General features: G+C 43.4%; 1 pseudogene across 1 annotated transcript; it reads left to right on the forward strand.

Moving 5' to 3' along the window:
• The first annotated feature begins 272 nt into the window (after positions 1-272).
• On the forward strand, positions 273-7,316 carry LOC118152756 (nucleolar and spindle-associated protein 1 pseudogene; annotated as a pseudogene). The gene has a single exon (XR_004741550.3). The product of XR_004741550.3 is annotated as a nucleolar and spindle-associated protein 1 pseudogene (transcript).
• Positions 7,317-18,659: the final 11,343 nt, after the last annotated feature.

An 18,659-nucleotide genomic window follows, 5' to 3' on the forward strand; every position in this document is an offset into this window, starting at 1 on the left:
TGACTTGTCCATCAGACTACAAAACTAGAGGTGGCAGAAAGGGTGAACTTTATATCAAATTGATTTTACTTCCACGGGATATTCAAGAAAAAAATCAAAATGAAAGAAAATAGATGTCTGTGCTCACTCTTAAATTTTGAGAAAAAAAATGACTTGTGAATAAATGAAGTTCAGTATATAATGTGATTACCAAAAAAAATGAACCAAAAGATATGTTGATCTTTTTACAATTTTAAATTTAAATGAATGAAGTTTGCTTTAATAGTAATCTGTTCATTTACCTGATTGGAAGAAATTCATGGGCAGGAATGACTTTTAGTTGCAGAATTTTGCCAGTTGCATTCATTTAAAAAAAATGTTTTTGGTGGAGCCAGGGATTTCAACTGCTCTACTGGAGTTGTGTGATCCGTCTTCTGAGTATCGCCAGAATTTCGAATCGCGATGGTCGTCCCCTCCCTAGAGGAGCTGGACTCCTTCAAGTACAGCGACCTGCAGAACTTAGCCAAGAGTCTGGGTCTCTGGGCCAACCTGAGGGCAGACAAGTTGCTAAAAAGCCTTGAAAGGCCACATTAATCATGAGGCAAGAAAAGGAAATGAGAATCAAGATGAAAGTCAAACTTCTGCATCCTCTTGCGATGAGACTGAGATACAGATCAGCAGCCAGGAACATGCATAGAGAGAGCCAACTGGCCATGTCACCAAAACAAGGAGAAGGCACAGACTGTCGGTGTGGACCCTGACTCCCAGCAGGATCATTCAGAAATAAAAATAAGCGATCCCACTAAATTTCAGAATCATGAAAAGCAGGAAAGCCAGGATTTCAGAGCTACTGCAAAAGGTTATTCTCCAGATGAGCACCAAGGAGCTGAGAATGCTGTTTCCTCAGGAAAACGTGGAATAAATGGTAACAAAGACTCAAAGATACCTTCAGAAAGAAAGAAGTCTCTCTACACAGATGAGTTATCCAAACCTGGAAAAAATAAAAGAACTGCAATGACTGCTCCAAACTTTAAGAAGATTCATGAAGCTCATTTTAAGAAAATGGAGTCCATTGATCAATATAGTAAGAGGAAAAAGAAACATTTTGAAGAATACAATTCCATCAGTGAACTGAAGCAGCTCATCAATAAGGGAGGAGTCACGACTCCAGTACCTCCGAAAGGAAGACTCTCTGTGGCTTCTACTCCCATTAGCCAACGACGCTCTCAAGGTCAATCTTATGGTCCTTCATGTCAGAGTACCTTGGGTCTGAAGGGGTCACTCAAGCACTCTGCTATCTCTGCAGCTAAAACAGGTGTCAGGTTTTCAGCTGCTACTAAAGATGATGAGCATGAGCGTTCACTGCCCAAGACTCTAGCCAGAAGGTCTGCACATGTGACCATGTCTGGGAACACCCCAAAAGACAGGGCTATGCTTGGGACACACAAAATAAAGACCACCAAGAGGAATTCTGCTGGAAAACTTAAACCACGGGGGCAATCTGAAGAAAATAATTATCTGAATGGACATGTCAACAGAATTAATTTCCACAAGAAAACTTACAAACAACCCCGTTTCCAGACAAAGGAAGAGCAACGGAAGAAACATGAGCAAGAACGAAAGGAGAAGGAAGCAAAGATTTTGGGAGTGCCAAGGGGCCTCATTTTGGCTGAAGATAAGTAATTTTTTAACATCTTGTAAATATTCCTGTATTCTGAACTATTTTTCCTTTTGTAATTTTTTTTTTTTTTGCTTTCTTCCCCACTTTAGTCATGAGATCTTTTTCTGCTAACTGTTCATATTCTATGTAATGTCCATGGGTTCTTCATGTGCTACAATCTCTGAAAAGACATTATCACCTTAAAGCTCAAATTCTTTGGGATGGATTTTGTTTAAGTCCCTATACAACTCAGTTTTCTAATGAGACCCATCCTGAGATTCTGGTCCTAGATTTTTAATGTCAAGTTCCCCCTGCTGGTTCTAGTATGAACAGAACTGCAGTCTTCTGCTAGGCAATAGCATTTACCTGTTGGCAGCTAGAGACTGGGTTTCACCAAGTTGGCCAGGACGGTCTCAATCTCACCTAGTGATCCACCCACCTGGGCCTCCCAAAGTGCTGGGATTTCAGGTGTGAGCCACGGCACGCAGCCTAATTATTGTTTTTTCAGAGACACAGTGTTGCTGCGTCACCCAGGCTGGAGTACAGTGGTAAGATCATAGCTCACTGTAACTCCTTAGGGGCCCAAGGGTTCCTCCTGAGGGAATGTGTTCTCTTTCCGGGTCCACAAGGGAGTGTAGTTTTAGGGGCAAGAACTTCCCAGTGCCATGCCCCACTCCCATCTCTCTCCATCCAGAAGATTTGAAGGTCTCTGTTTTAGTTTTCATGGCTGTGGGAAGAATCAAGTCAGTCACTCCAGTGAAGTCCTAAAGAACTCCTTTCATTGGCCAGAGGTCTTGGAGAAGGTGGGGGTTCCTCCTAGGTTAAAAAGTCCCCTGCTTCCAGACCCCTTCAGACTCAATGTTTGGATCCCCTCCCCCGCCCTTATGTGGAAGTTTTCTTCTTTTTTTTCTTTCTCTACCTAAAAAAAAAAATCACTTTTTTTGCCAAAAAAAAATTTTTTAAGGGTTTTATTGTATGTAAGTATTGAGGTTGGGTGCAGTGGCTCACACCTGTAATCCCAGCACTTTGGGAAGCCAAGGAAGGCAGATCATGAGGTCAAGAGATGGAGACCATCCTGGCCAACATGGTGAAACCCTGTCTCTACTAAAAATACCTCCCCGAAAAATATTAGCTGGGTGTGGTGGTATGTGCCTGTAGTCCCAGCTACTTGGAAGCTGTGGCAAGAGAATTGCTTGAACCTGGGAAATAAAGGTTGCAGTGAGTGGAGATTGGGAGTAAAAGAGGCCCTGGAATAGCTTTCTAGAGCTATTTCCATGGTTGACTGGTAATAATAAAAGGGAGGTCAGCTATATCAATGAAAGGTAATTCGTGTGTGTGTGTGTGAGTGTGTGTGTGTGTGTGTGTATGTGTCTGTTTTTGAGGGTGGTGTTTGTGTGTGCATATGTGCATGTATGTGTGTCTATGTGTGAAGGTGGTATGTGTATACATGTGATGTGGTATGTGTGTGTCTTGTGAACCCAAAAGTATCTGAGACAGATCTCAAACAATTTAGAAAGTTTATTTTGCCGAGGTTAAGGACCCACTGGTGACACAGCCTCAGGAGGTCCTGCCGACATGTGTGTGCCCAAGGTTTTATACATTTTAGGGAGACAGACATGAGACATCAATCAATATGTGTAAGATGTATATTGGTTTGATCTAGAGAGGTGGGACAATTCGAGGCAGCGGAGGGAGCTTCCAGGTCATAGGGAGACAAGAGACAAAGGTTACATTCTTTTGAGTCTGATTAGACTTTCACTGAATACACAATTTAGAGGAATAGTCACTTATGCTTTGGTCTGGCTTAGTGAAACGATAGGGCAGAGGAAGCATTGGGTATGCGTTTGTCCCAGGTGAGCAGAGGGATGAGTTCTGTCTGTTCTTTGTCCACAAGGAATTTGCTTTTGGGGAAATCACGAGAGAGGTATGTGACTTTTTTTTTATCTTTGCAGGTGTCTTATTTAGGAGTAAAATGAGAGGCAGTTTGCCTCATGCAGTTTCCACCTTGACTTTTCCCTTTGGCTTCGTGACTGGGGGTCCAGAGATTTATTTTCCTTTCACAGCCTGGGCATGAGTGCATGTGTGTATCTGCGGGTGAGGGTGGAGTGAGTATAGTGTGGGTGTGCCTGTGTGTGAAGGTGGTGCGTGTTTGGTAGCGCGTGTCTCTGTATGAGGATGTTGTATTGGGAACACTTGCACTGGAAGGGAGGAGGTGGTCAGATGATGCCTGTTGGATGTGAACAGTAGCAGCCCCAGTTTTCAAATTGAATCAGGGAAGACAGATGGCATGCATGGGGAGGGCACGGCAAGGTCAGGAGGGATCTCCTCAGCAAGGGTCCTCATTTTCTTCATTGCCTTCTTTTCTCATGTAGGAATAATCTCAAGGGTGGGGGGGCACGAGAAGGGAGCCAGCCGGATCAGCCCCATGAATGCTGGTGATCAGTGGGGTTACGAGAAGTCACTCTCGGACTGTCTTCACAGCCTACAACCTGCAGCCCACAGAAATCCACAAGCTCTTTATAGTAAAAAAAAGGGGCCCTGGAATAGCTTTCTAGAGCCTAGTCAAATAAAGTCCATTGAAAATGTACTCAAGGTAGAAGCATGACCACACTAACAAGCTAACGTGCCCACCTGGAGCCAGGTCCTTTGCTTATCTATATACCCATGTAAGTTCAAGGTAGAAGTCACTCTTACTATAAATGGGAAAGCAAATCTCAAAGCAATCAGTGGCTTGGCCATAGCCAAGCTTTGGAATCTCTCTGACAGAGTGTATGCCCTCTCTGCCTGGCTCTGGTCCCCTCAGGGATCTAGCATTGGTGGTGGAGCATCTGGTTATCAGGGCTACAGGGCCTCTGGGCACAGTGGAACCCAAAATAAAGTGACAGCCATGCCCAACATGGGCAACTCTCCCTAGCAATGATGGCTCTACCTAGAAGAGGCCATGACATCGTCCAGATGCCACATGGTAATTGTTTGAGAACACATGTATAAGTTCCTTGCAGAACTCCCCACAAACAGTCTTAGGGGAGCCACTGCCAGGGTCTTGCACCTATAGGCCACAGTGAGAGTTGGCAAAATATGAGGACTTAGTGCCAAACTACCATTTTTAAACAAAGCTAAGTTACTCTCAGAAAACTCAAAAGAAGTCATTGTGCCTCATAACAACACAAAATAGCACACACCGAGTCAACGCACTTGTAGAAAAGTCCGGAGAATGGTGTTATTTACTCATGAGTCACCCATCAGTGCATTCAGAGCTAGCCTTAGTGTGCCCCTGAGAGGCCTATCTACATTTGTCTCCCTCCATTTCTCTTTCCTCCCTCTTCTCTCATCCCAGTGTCCTGGCTCCATCCTGCAGCTGCCTCACGTCATGAAGGTTATGAAGACGTCACTCCTGGCTCCAGCCTAGAAGATGATAGTGGCTTCTTAGAGCTGCAAAAGGTGCTTCATATTCTTTAGAGTGGCTTATCCACAGCATGGGAATCACTTGGGGATCTTGTTAAGATGTATTGATTTGGTAGGTTTAGGGTGGGGCCCAAGGCCCTACATTTCTATCAAGTTCACATGATGCCAGCTGCTGGTCTGTTGTCCATACTTGGAGCAAAAGTCATTAAAGACAAGGGAATCTGTCTCTGGCTGATACTGATTGCCATTCATTGCATAACTTTAGATCACCAGGGTATGGGAAGAAATAAAAGAAAGGAAGAAGGATGAGAATAATCCTGCCATGCACAGGGAGACACATGGCACACTTGAAATAATGCTCAGGTACAATGACTGTGTTGTTCCACCATGATGAATATGCCCCTGACCCTCCCCAACCAGCAGCATGATGGGGTAACCCATTCCTAGGAGTGGCGGGTAAAAGCTCATCCTAGCTTTGGTCCGGGTTCTGGGCTTCTGCATTCCCTCCAGTGAGTGGCTCATGGTGGCTCCTGTCAGCCTAATCATGCTTGCGTGACTCCATATAGGAGTCACAAAGCTTTCTCTTTTCATCTGTGCAATCATTGAGATTGCAGTTTCTGAAATAAAGGCTTCAACAACTTTATTGACTTACTATTTCTATACATAATTGTTCACTGCACAATTTATTCCACTGAGAAAGATACACCTCTCCTTTAGTATAAAAGTACTCACAGAAAGAAAGGAATAAGCCTGATAGAAAATGACTGCAATAAAAACCCTATCGTTGACCATATAAGCCCTCCTGTTTTTATGCAATTAGGATGGTGTCTGCACTTTTCTTAGAAGCCTTTTATTTGGTGATTGTTTCTTATGCCTCATCATAAAAAGGCTCCTCTCACAAGGCAATTACAGTTTCAGAATCTATCTGCTTGCACCTTATTAGGCTATTGCTGTTTGAGCACACGATACTTCACTTATCCGATTCATTCACATGTAAGTTATTTCAACATGGAGTATGTCGAGTGATGGGAGATGCCCCATGTCCCAGGAAATACGATTGTGGATTTTTGCCTTTTAATTTGCATTTAATCACTTGAACATGAGGTGAGGAACAGTCGATGATATTTCAATAATAATACACATTTAGAGGCTAACAGAGTGACAAGAGAAAAGAAAATTGGCTTAATTCTGTAAATAGTACTATTGATTATGGTTATCAGAGCTCAGTTACCATGCAACTCAACAGTAAATAGGCTTATGCTTATATACATGTGTACACACTGTTAAGTATTAGATGTTAGTGTACATTTTATTTGATTCACACAGTGAACTATGTCCAGTGCAAGTTATGAGCCTTGCGTAGTGAGAATGCCTCAAAGCACATGAGAGAGCATTTTGCACGCTCAGTGTCTTCCTTCTTTTGGCAGTCTTTTCAATTATTTACACCACTCACAATAATGGTTATTGTCCTATTGCCCTTAGGAAGAGTCTGAATGCCCAGATCAGCATCCTATTTCCTAGCGTGACTCCACCATTGTTTTCATTCCTTCCTGGATAGGCCCGGAACTTGGGGCCTTGCACAGTGGTTCCTTTTCTCTCTCTCTGACATGTTTCTGCCCTGATCTTGGCTTTCTGCTAGTCTTCCAGGTCTTGCTTCAGATGGCCCTCTTTTTCTTCTCCTTTCCCCCCTAAAACGGGATTAGATGCTCCTTTTATGTGTTCCTTACACTCGATTCTTTCCCTATCTTAAAATTTTCATATTCTATTGGCATTGACATTACATTGTTTTCTTCCAGACAATGACCTTCTTGGGCACAGGGAGTTGGTTTTACTCATTGCCACATCCTCCATGCTTAGCACAGTGCACGGCACTTAATAAGAACCAATAAATATTTGTCGAAAAAATACATGAAAGAGAAAATCCTTCCCTGCCGTTAGGCCCACAGCACACTGCTTCTTCCTGTCGCAGAAGAGGATGGTCTGGTTGGAATAAGTCATTTTCAAGAATATTGTGATCGATGCCCACAACTGTACTAAACTTTGGTCAATTTTCTTTTCTTTATAAATCGACATCAGTTCTGATTATATCCACAGACATAGATCTTCATTTTGTCGGCATAATGAAATCCTTTACTATTGTTTCATTGTCAGTTTTTGAGTATAAGAGCAAATTAAAATGACTTGACTTTATTTTAAAAAGCCAGAGTAGACTGAATACTATGAAGACATATTATAAATTAATTTTGTAATTAAATAACAGAATTAGTTAAAAGCTCCCGAGTCCAGAGTTTCCTTTTATTCATCATGATAGTATTTGGTCTATAGTTAGTTCCTAGTAAATTCAAGTTATTAGCTTTATAACCTCATCCTTGATCTTTTTCCCCAATCTACTCCTTCCTCTTCAAACACTGACCTTAGGAAAATTGACTTCAAACTCAAAAAAGGCTAGAAGACAGAGCGCTGAGATTTCATTCATTACTGAGAACGAGTTAGGTGCTCCTCCCCTCCCACGTGCACAGCCTTCAGCCTTTCTTCTTAAGCTTCAAGTCAGCTCAACAAATGGTTGTTGTACATCCTCAGTGTACTTAGAACTGTGTTAGGCTAATCTGCAGTTTCTCAGGTGAGTATAAAAATCTGTGATGCTGCTAGTCATTAAGCAGCTTCAAAGTCTATCTGTAACTACTCCCTTAGGGGCTGGTACGCAGCATTTCCATAAACTCATGTTCTTACCACTGATTTCCAGGCCCTTAGACATGCATTACCATGACATCTCTGGTCAACTTGGTCTCTCTTTGGCTGCAGAATAGAAAGCATATACCACTGGGAACAGACATTCACAGCCTATACGGTCATCACCACAATGGAATAAAGAAGAATCCGCAACATACACATAATACACATATACACTAATTAAAGAAAATTTGCAAAATATAACCCAACCTCATGAATCCACAGAAACGACAGCAGATTCAGAGGAGGCTGAGACAGTCTTTCACACTGCAGTGGAACCGTTACATCCTGTTTATTCTTCTGCAGCCTATTCTGAAAATCAAATATATATCAGAAGTTAAGGCTGTAGCTTAAAACTCACACAGCAAATAAATCATAAGGCATGCCTGGAAATCGTTTCTTTAACTTCTCATGTTGTGGTTAGCGATCATGGAGGTGGTCGGATGAGGATTTACTTCGCCAAATATTTCGCAATACTTTTGCACAGTGAGGTGAACTAAGGATACAACTTTAATTTGGGTGTCAGAGTCCTTTGTGGACTTTATAAGCCTTTTAAAATTGTCTAAATATCAGCATCATTTGCATGGGCACAAACTAGGATCAACTGTCGAAGGGGAAAGAACATTGGATTTCTCCTTGGTAGGCTTCTGAAAGCAGTGATTGCATTTATGCATGTTGCAGCCTCCTAGTTTACATGCAATGAAGAGGGTGATGGGACGGGTGCAGGGGGATTGTGTACAACTGCCCATTTGTATGAGGCATTTGGAAATCCAGGGCTGCCTCTTTTGTGTTTGTTCCCCTTTTTGTGGACACATAATTCATCTTTTGCATGTTGATGGAAATGGGAGTTTGGTGGCTGCTCGTGTATAATACATAAGATGATGACTGGCGGAAATAGAACAATGGGGACTATGAGTCTCAAGAGAGGAGAAGATGGATGGGGAAAATAGGAAAACATGAACCTAAGAAAAAAGGTATCAGAAATGACAAATTCAACCAAGACAAAAACCATAGTGGTATTACAGTAGTTAATAGATGTTAAAATAACCGTTAGGCTGGTTAGTTAAAGCACAGAAGTGTCTTCTGGAACTTCAAGCTGGCTGGGGACCTAAGAGGGAGAAAAATTGAGAGGCAATAATTAAAAAGGCAGGAGAGGAGCAGAACTCAAGACCTAAGGGACAGGAATATGTATGGGAAGACGGTCATTAGATTTGGACAAATTCTTTCAAGAAAATGTCACAGGAACTGGGAGTAAGAAAAGGTACCTAGTCAGCTAGGAGTGGGACCATCTGACGAGCATGAGCCAAACTCATATCTGGGTTGCAAAAGGAGCTGAGTGTTTCTCATCACAGGTCCTACCAAGGTGAGCATGAGTTTCTCATCACAGGTCCTACCAAGGTAAGCATGAGTGAAGCTTGGCAGGATAGGAAATAGGTGCTGGCCTGCACTGGTTTCTGGGATGTGATGAAGAATACTGAAGTCCCTTGCCCATCAAGGGCTCAGAGAGTGGTAGGGGTGACATAGATATGTAATTAACCAGAATATATGGTATATATTACAATAAATTTGTATACAAAGGGTTATGCCAACCTCTTGAGATACCAAGTACCTTTCTGATTTCTTTCCAAAGAAGAAAAGACTGCATGTTAGACCTTTCCAATTAAAGGGAAACTCATCCAACTCACACTCTTCCTAGCCACATTCATACTTGAGTGCTTTTCATTTGAAATTGTAGAATCAAAGAGCTCTTGTTTTTTCAAAGGAGTTTTAGCCATCTGCTAGTAAGTAGAAAAGGCTGAGAAAAAAGAAGAGTTTCAGTGGGTCTCCAGGACATCATCAAAACCCTAATGTTGGTTGTCAGTCCACATTCAATCTACCTGCTTCTCTGCTGGTAGAGAACTTTGGAACTCTGTTCCAAAGTTGCTTTGGAGCCTATTCCTCCCTTATATGACTCAAGGGAGTCACCAACCACAGCCTATCTTCAGCAGTCAATCCTGACCCATCTGAGACAGCCATGATGGTCCTGCTCTTGCCCGTGGTTTGTTTAGGACTGACACTGCAGTCTATTGTGACCAAACAGTGGTGGCAGAAGGTCTCCTGAGAAAGGTTTCCTCACTCCTAAAAGAGACACACATGAAGACAGTTTCTTCTTCCTCTGGATGTGGTTGTGTTTGTTGTGATACACAAAGAGGTGGTAGCCACCTTCAACCATGGGGAGAGCCAGCCCGAGGACAAGGATGATATGTGAAGGTTGGCAGAATAGAGCCTGGATCCTGGATTACATTTTTTTGAACCAATGAATTTAGCAATCTTGGACATTTTCTTTTGTGTAATACTAAATTTCCTTATACTTTAAGCCACTTTCAGTTGGTTTTGTTTCTGTTTCTTGCAGCCAAAAGCAGTTGACTGTGACACATGCTGGAAATGTCTCTGAAGATGGTTCTATTTCAGTAACGCAAGAGCCTGGTGAGGTTGGATAGGAGGCATGGTTGCTTCCTCCTCTTTCCACTCAAGATTTCTCCCCTGATTCTTGAAAGTGGTTGTAGGTTTATTCTTATAGCTACTGACCCATGCCGAAGATTGTCATCTAGGCTTTGGCAGTGAAATCCTGGAAAAAAGAACCAACTTTCTTGAGCTCTTTCTTCTCAGTCTATTTCTCCGTAAGTCCAACTGTTTACTTTCCATCTACCTGGAACTGCTAGGCACAAAAGAGCCAGGGCTACATCTACTGTGCTCCTACTATCACCTCCTGGGTCAGGAATCTCTCTGTCTCTCTCTCATCTCTGCTAGAATATGGTAATAAGATCATAGGAGCACCCTTTCCCAGACACAGTCCACCAGCAACCAGACCACTCAGGGAAGGAGGAGAGGAAACATGTGCACATGCCTAAAAATCACATGAAAAACAGGGGAGGTATGGGGGCACGTGGACAGAGACCCAACAGGGTGAAAATGAATGGAACTGAGTCAGGAAGGTTGTAAGCAAAAGGCCAGAGTGTGTGGGTTACATTTCTACACTTTCATTCATGCACACAGGAGACACAGGTGGCTGTAATAATTAAACTGTATTAGGAAAAATGGTCAATCTTTTCCTAATTTTAAATACTAAAGGATTAGCCAAATAAGAAGAGAAAAACTTTTAGTGGGGCCAGGTGCAGTGGCTCATGCCTGTATTTTCAGCACTCTGGGAGGCCAAGGTGGGATCCTGTATTTTTGGCACTTTGGGAGGTCATGGTGGGTTTTGCCATGTTTCCCAGGCTGGTCTCGAACTCCTAGTCAGGAGTTCTCCTGTTGTGAGACCAGTCAGGCAACATGGCTAAACCTCGTCACTACTAAAATTACAAAAATAAGCTGGGGGTGGTGGCATATGTCTGTAATCCCACCTACTTGGGAGGCTGAGGCAGGAGAATTGCTTGAACCTGGGAGGTGGAGGTTGCAGTGAGCTGAGTTCACACCACCACACTCCAGCCTAGCCAAGACTGTGTCTCAAAAAAAAAAGAAAAATTTTTATAGGGTTGCATAAAATACAAATTATAATAATTCATGTAAAGAGTGTCATTTGTGCCTAATTACAGTGCCACAGTGTAATAGCTAGGCATAGGTTAAATATGACATCCATTTATTTGCTATCCTGTGTCCCAGCCTTCCCAGGGTCACTCTGGATCACTGTCATCAGCTAATGTAGTTCAGGCTATTGACCCACAACTTTACAGAGTTGAAGAGGCCACTGCCTATAATCTACCTACAGGATTCCTGGCATTTCTAGTGTTTCTTCATAATCCACTGTGAAACTTGTTTCAGTGTTCAACCCACGTTGCCTTTACAGGTATGAAATTTCAATAATTTAATTTTTGTTATGCCTAATAGCCTTTCCTACTGCTTCAGAGGATGCCCACTCTTTATTTGGCAATCATTTAAATGGCATTTCCAAAACGCCAGGCACTTTTTTCCCCAAGTGCTTTGCAAATACAAATTCACGTCATCTGTACATCAGCCTTGTGAAATCGCATGGCAGACACTGTTGCCCATCCATGTGCCCTCGGTCCACTTCCCAATTACATCTGCGGTCACAGTGGACAGTTTCATGTGAACTGAGAGTGAGGACCACGTGTGTACAGGCAAACATCCAGCTTCCTGTCCTCTACAATACTGCGAAGGTCCTCAACATGATGGCGCCCCCAATGCCCACAGGAATGACTGTTCCTTTACACCCCCTTCAAGAGCTACGCTCTCCGCACTGTCTCACTAACCCTTATTCCTTCACATGTACTTCCTGGGATCACCTTTCAAAAAATCAATTCTATCTAAGTCCTTTTATCTGGGTCTACTTTGGGATGAACCCAAACTACAATACTATGTTCTATTATTATCCTCATTTTATAGGTAATAAACTGAGGCACAGAGTGGTTTAATAATTTGCTCAAGGTTGTCCAGCTCGTGGAGTAAGGATCTGAATTCAGGCTTCAGAGTCCATGTTCTTCACCACTACCCTATACTGGCCTCTAAATATCAAACTCTGTAATTTGGTAACACATCCATCTTCCACCTACACTGATCATTCTCAATAATATGAATGGGGAAAGGAATCTGGCAAACTATGGCCCTCAGCCAAACCTGGCACATGGCCTGTCTTTGCAAATGAAGTTGTGTTAGACTGCAGCCATGTCCACTTGTTTCCACACAGTCTGTGGCTGCTTTTGTACTTCAATGGTAGAACTGAGTATTTGTGATAGAGACCATGCGGCCTGCAAAGCCTAAAATGTTTACTATCTGGCCCTTATTTACAAGAATTTTGCCAACTCATACTATTTCTCAGTAAACCATAATCTTTCCCAGCTGAAATACATTTAAAAGATGTCAGTGAGACTCCCAGAATATGGCTTGACCTTGGGTTGGGTAGTTTTGGGGATTCTGAATATCTGGTCAACAGGCATGTTTCTCTCTGCGCTATTCTAGCTGAGCCCAGGGATTGGTCAAACACCGAAATGCTGAGCCTGTGGCTCGTTCTTCTCCTGCCACCAAATGGTCTGTGACTATTCCTCCTTTTCACAAGATGCTTGTATTTCTAAGAGCTATGAGGTGTCCCTTTCCCACTAACAAATAGGCAACACCAGCCATGCTTTAAAAACTGGGTTAGGCCCAAAGGAAGCTTCTTCCAGAGATGTAATCATATGGAAGAGGAACTTGACTAATTCCATGAAGGCAAGAGAGATCTCATCTTATTTTAGATGACTCAGTGGGAACGTTTTGATTTGTTTGGTAAAGTTGTTAGGTTACATGTTTGTTTGGGAGTTTCTGTGTCTACAGCCACTTCTGCTGGGCCTACACCACAGCTTTGGCTTTCTACATTTACACATAGGTATCCAAAGCACCTTTGCAGCCCTTCACACAAAGGCACCCATTGGCTGTCCCAGACAATCAAAAAGATATTATTATGCACCATTTATATCAGTTTGCCAATTTGGTTTTTTTTCTTTTTTACAAGAAACCATAGTGACACTGCAAATTATTGACGGTGTTGATATCTTTTAAGACACTTTGATAACATTATGGAATATGCCATTTTATAAAGCAGGGAAAGGAGCCACTTGGAAATGAATGGGAGTGTATCCAGGAGGCGGGAAGGCCCTGTAAGGTCAACTTTTCCTTTTCAGCTATGTTCCTAGCAACTGTTTATATATTCTAGACTTAGAGACAAGGTCTTCAGGTAGTGTAATGATTACTTGTTAATAAAAACTCCCATACCTCAAGAAGGTTTTTACAGGCCAAATAGGTTGGGGTAAAAATATACATAACTCTTTATAATACCTGAGAACAAAATCCATCCAAATATACTCCTGTCTTGCCCCAGCTCAACTACAATTTCATAGAGGTCATTTAGGAAATGCATTGCCTTCCAATTGTCCCCCAAATACCTGTAATTGTATATCTCAGCTTTCAACCATAATTGGTGAATCACCAGTTCAAACAAATCATTCATGGTGAGGTCTCTCTTTAGTGGACTGTGTCTAAGGGAGAATGTGTTATCCTAAAACCCAAAACTTGGTTACCATTTGATAAAATATTTGGGTTTATAAAATTTTCTCATCTATAGCTTGAGTTTGCTGAGAATTGGTTGGAAGCAATTTTTCCTAAAGAATATACTATTGGTCAATCAAAGGACCCAGATATCTTTCCTTTGGGGAAGTTTTGGTGGTAACTATGACTAAGACTAATGTCAACCATTGAGTGACAGGTTGTGGGAATCATTAGCTGCCACCCTTCCCCGTGGGAGTGTGTTCCTTCAGGAGCTGCCTGGAAAGTGTAAATGATACGCTAGTCACAAAGTTTGGGATTGTTTTGGACCTGCAGGAGAATTGGTCACATGGGTGAGTCCTTATAGGGACAATAATTCTCAGTGTAGTGATGGAGGAGAAAACGGAAGGAGAACGGGGCTTTTTCAAACAAAACAAGGCCCCTTCCTCCTCCTCATCCCCCCTGGATTCCAATACAAAGGCCTGGGGCTTATGTGACTGCAATTCTACTGCTCTTCACGGGGCCCTCCTCAGTCTTAAACATGCTACACAGACCTAGGTGTAGCTGCTCTTCCTGGAGGATGCTGGTAGTCCGTGGCTGGGGCCTGTCAATCATCTGAAAGAACTGAAATCCCTCAGGTATCCAAGGTACTTACTGGGGTCCATGTATCAAAAAGACAAGATTTGCACACCAGCTTTCCTCCCTCCATTTGTATTCCGACCCCACAGAGGTTTCCCCAGTGACCCTCTTCTTATATTTTCTCAGCTTTGCTTTCTGCCCTAGTTCTTCCAGCTCTTCCCCTTGTTACATTATTCATGGCTTTTATTTCTCACTTAGTAATTTATTTTAATTTTTATTCATGTTGTTATGCTCACTTAACTCCTTATGTTGCAAAATGACTCCTCCGGAGTGACCAGAGAAGGAAGAAGTAGCAAGCTATTAGTCCTTTTTGAAACAAGAGAATTAAAAAATTACTGCATTTAAAAAAATTTTCAACAGCTGCAACTGAGTTTGCCATTTGACCGCGGTTCTCAGCCTGGGCTGCACATTGAAACCATCTGGGCAGCTTTGAAAAAATCCTGATGCCTGGGTCTCCCCTCCAGAGATTATTTTAATTGGCCCGAGGTAAGACTTGGGCCCCGGGAATTTTAAAAGCTGCCCAGGTGATTCTAATGTGCAGCCAGGGTGGTGTGTCCTTACCACAGGCGATGTTGCAGAAGCGAGGCTGCCTCAAAAGCTCGGATCCCCCTCCCCTCCTCTGGCAGCATAATGATCGTCCTTGCAGGTTTCCTCATAAGTGAGAGAAGCTGGGCTCATGTCCTTGCCCCACCACTGTGTAACCCTGGGCCAGGCCCTTTATCCTTCTGAGCCTCAGTTTCTTCATTAATAAGAGCAACAAACAATCCGGACGAGGCTGCAAGGTGGCCCCACCCATGATGCTGCAGCTTAGAACCCCTGGTCTGCAGTGCGTAGGGTCAGGATGAGCTCAGAAGAAATGGAAGAAAACTGAACCAATTCATGTGCCTGTGGCCACGTGGAGACCCTGCTTCCATCACCGATATGCCCCTGATGTCGGCACTGAAGAGAAGATGGCTTTTAGGACCCCAGACTGACTCTTTCCAGTTTCCAGCTCTCAGAACCTCTGTGACCCACCTCTATGGGCACCAGGTAAGAGTTCAGAAAGCCTTCCTTGACCATCAACATGTACATCAGCAAAACTTTCAACTCCATCACACGGGCCTTGAGATGGTCCAGCTGAATTCTTTCCTCCCCTGGTCTCAACATGCAGCAGAGAATTAGAGAGAAACCAGCAAGTGCCAGGGAAACCAGCCAGGGAGGGAGGGGACAGAAGCTTACCTTCCTTCCCTGCTTAGGGGCCTTCAAGTCAGTGTCCTTCCACCATGAAGCAGAGGGGCAGTGAACACGGACAAGGCACTAATGTAGATTTCTTATACAGAAATTTCTCTAACGAAGGTTAGAGAAAGCAGAGCCGGGTCTCCTAACCAGACCCCAGCGATCTCTCCTCTTGCAGTAAGATGATGGCTTGCTTTACACAGAGCCTTTGCCGAGAGGCAGGCGTGTTTAATATAACAGAAGGGAGGAGGAGGGAGAAGACATTGTAGTGCATGAATGTACCATCCTGTGATGTTCAAAGCCCACCTCCTCTCAGGGGTTTGTCCTCGCTTTTCTTCTGGGACGCTCATCGTTCCTTCCTTCTGTGCTCAAGTATCATCTCCTTACCAGCCCCCATCCGTCCTTATCCCCTTGCTCTGCTATTTTTCTCTATCACAATGACCACTATCACTACTTACCATGATATTATTTATTTATCTGTTACTTGCTTACTAGACCCTGAGCTCCATGAGGAATAGATTTTGCTCATCTTGTTTATAGCTCTGCTATAGTGCCTGGCAAAAAATATAAGCAAAGAGCATGAATGAATGAGTGAATGAACATGTGCACGAAACCTTGGGAGGTAGAGTGTCTGCTTTTGTGGGACCCAGACAACATGCTCCTACGCCACTGACTGTACCCTTGCTCCCCGGCTGGGCTGTCTTCTTCATAGGACTTAACACCTGCTGGCTGACTGTTATCTGTTTACTTCCTATCTTCCCCACTGGAATATAAACTCCACTAAGGAAGGGACTTTTGTTTTCCTCTTTACTAGCCTTTGCTTTATCCCCAAAGTCAGGATGGCACCTGGCAATGCAGTGGGAATTTAATAGATGTCTATTGGCAAAGAAATAATTACCTCACTCAGGAGAAGGTGAAGCCAATAATCTCTGCAAAGTGATGTTTTTCAAGTGTCTCCGTTGTCATCAGCCTCTGTTTTTTACTGGTTTTCTCCTCCTGAGATTGCTGCCTCCATCCATAGTTCCCAGTGGCTGTCAGCCCCACTCTCTCCACCCAACCACGTATAACAGGTGCCCATGTCAGTCTTTGACAGTGCCTCTGTGGTCCCTCTGTATTTTGCTCTTGCTATTACCTTTGAATGCTTTTCTTTCCCCATCCACTAAAAGCCTCCTATCCCTCCCAGCCAGCTCTTTCCTGGAGCCTATTCCTGACCCACAGCCAGAAGTGCACTTCTCTGAATCTCTACAGGACTTGGTACCTCTCGTGGTACTTAGGACACATTAGAAGACATGATCAGATCTTTGGAGATTATGTCGGTGACACTGTAACCCAAGACTGTAACCCTAAGACAAGAAGGGGCAGGCTCAGTGGCAGGGAGTTAGCTGGCATCTTACTCTTGTGCTCACACAAGAATTTTTAGGCGTCACCAACATCTTTCCCCCTACATAGCTGAGGCTACTTCAGGCTCTGGGCCACACTGTCTCTTCAATACTGAAACTTTGGAAAATCCGAACGGCTTGCTACCTGCGGGCATAGAAGCCAAAGATCCCAGAACTTCCCAAAACTGCAGCTTCCACTTCTCCCTCCAGCCCCTAACCTCTACCCCAGGCTCTCAATCCCTGGAGGAAGTTCTCAGGACCAGAGGACTTTGTTTCCCTCTTTCAGACTCCTCCAATCATCTCCCCCTCCTCCAGAAGCCCAAATTCTGGCAATCTCTCACAGCCTGCAGACAACTCTATGAGCAAATATCCTCCCTCCTCTACTCATCAAATTAGTGTGATATTTCATCACTTCATTTCCTGGTAGCCAACAGCTTAAGATAAGCTGCAGATGTCTACAGATTCAGAAGCCTAAGGCTGAAGATGGACTTACACACTTAAAACTGACTGTGGAATTAGGAATCTCTAATATGAGTTATTTCAACAACTCTCTGATGCTTTTTCTCCCCTGCCTCTCCACCAAAATTTTTGCAGGAAGTGTGATGCAGTCAAGAATGTGGGTGGAAACAGAAAATCAAACACCGCATGTTCTCACTCATAGGCGGATGCTGAACAATTAGAACACAGGGACCCAGGGAGGGGAGCATCACACACTAGGGTCTGTTGAGGGGGCCAAAGGAGGGATAGTGGGGAGGTGAGAGAGTCAGGAGGGATAACATGAGGAGAAATGCCAGATGTAGGTGACGGAGGGATGGAGTCAGCAAACCACATTGCCATGTGTGTACCTATGCAACAATCCTGCATGATCTGCACATGTATCCCAGAACCTAAAGTACAATAAAAAGAAAAAAGAAAGAATGTGGGTGGACATTTCTATCTTCTCAAGAAAAGTGTTTTTGGGAGTGGGAACCAGTGATGAGTGACAAGATTTTGATAGATGAAATGTTTTCAGACTTAAAGATTATTCAGGGCAAGCAGACTTCCTTTATGCTTCTTCAGAGGCAAATTTATTATCTCTATCTTGTTATTTTTACTTTTCATGCCCTAGTCCATTTTTACCCTTATATGTGGTCTCTTGCCCACTCACAGGTTGCATTCTCAGGGGGCACATTTTTCAGAGAAATGACAGTAATAAGGTTTGTGTGCCATCCTGTAACATCTCATTTTGCTAATACAGTCAAATTCAATATTATTCATTTATTCACTAATTCATCTACTCATTCATCCATCCACTTACTAAATATGCATTAAGCCAATGCAGTGGCTCATTTCTATAATCCATGTACTTTTGGAGGCTGAGGTGGGAGGATCCCTTGAGGCCTGGAGATCAAGAGTAGCCTGGCCACATAGCGAGACCCTGTCTCTACAAAAGTAATAATAATAATAATAAGCCAGGTGTGGCAGTGCATTTCTGTAGTCCCAGCGACTTGGGAGGCCAAGGCAAGAGGATTTCTCAAGCCCAGGAGGTCAAGGCTGCAGTGAGCTATGATTGTGCCACTTCACTCCAGCCAGGTCAACAGAGTAAGACCCTGTCTCTAAATATGTGTGTGTGTGTGTGTGTGTGTGTGTGTGTGTGT

This window comes from Callithrix jacchus, chromosome 4, assembly GCF_049354715.1.
Source record: "Callithrix jacchus isolate 240 chromosome 4, calJac240_pri, whole genome shotgun sequence".
Lineage (NCBI taxonomy): Eukaryota > Metazoa > Chordata > Mammalia > Primates > Cebidae > Callithrix > Callithrix jacchus.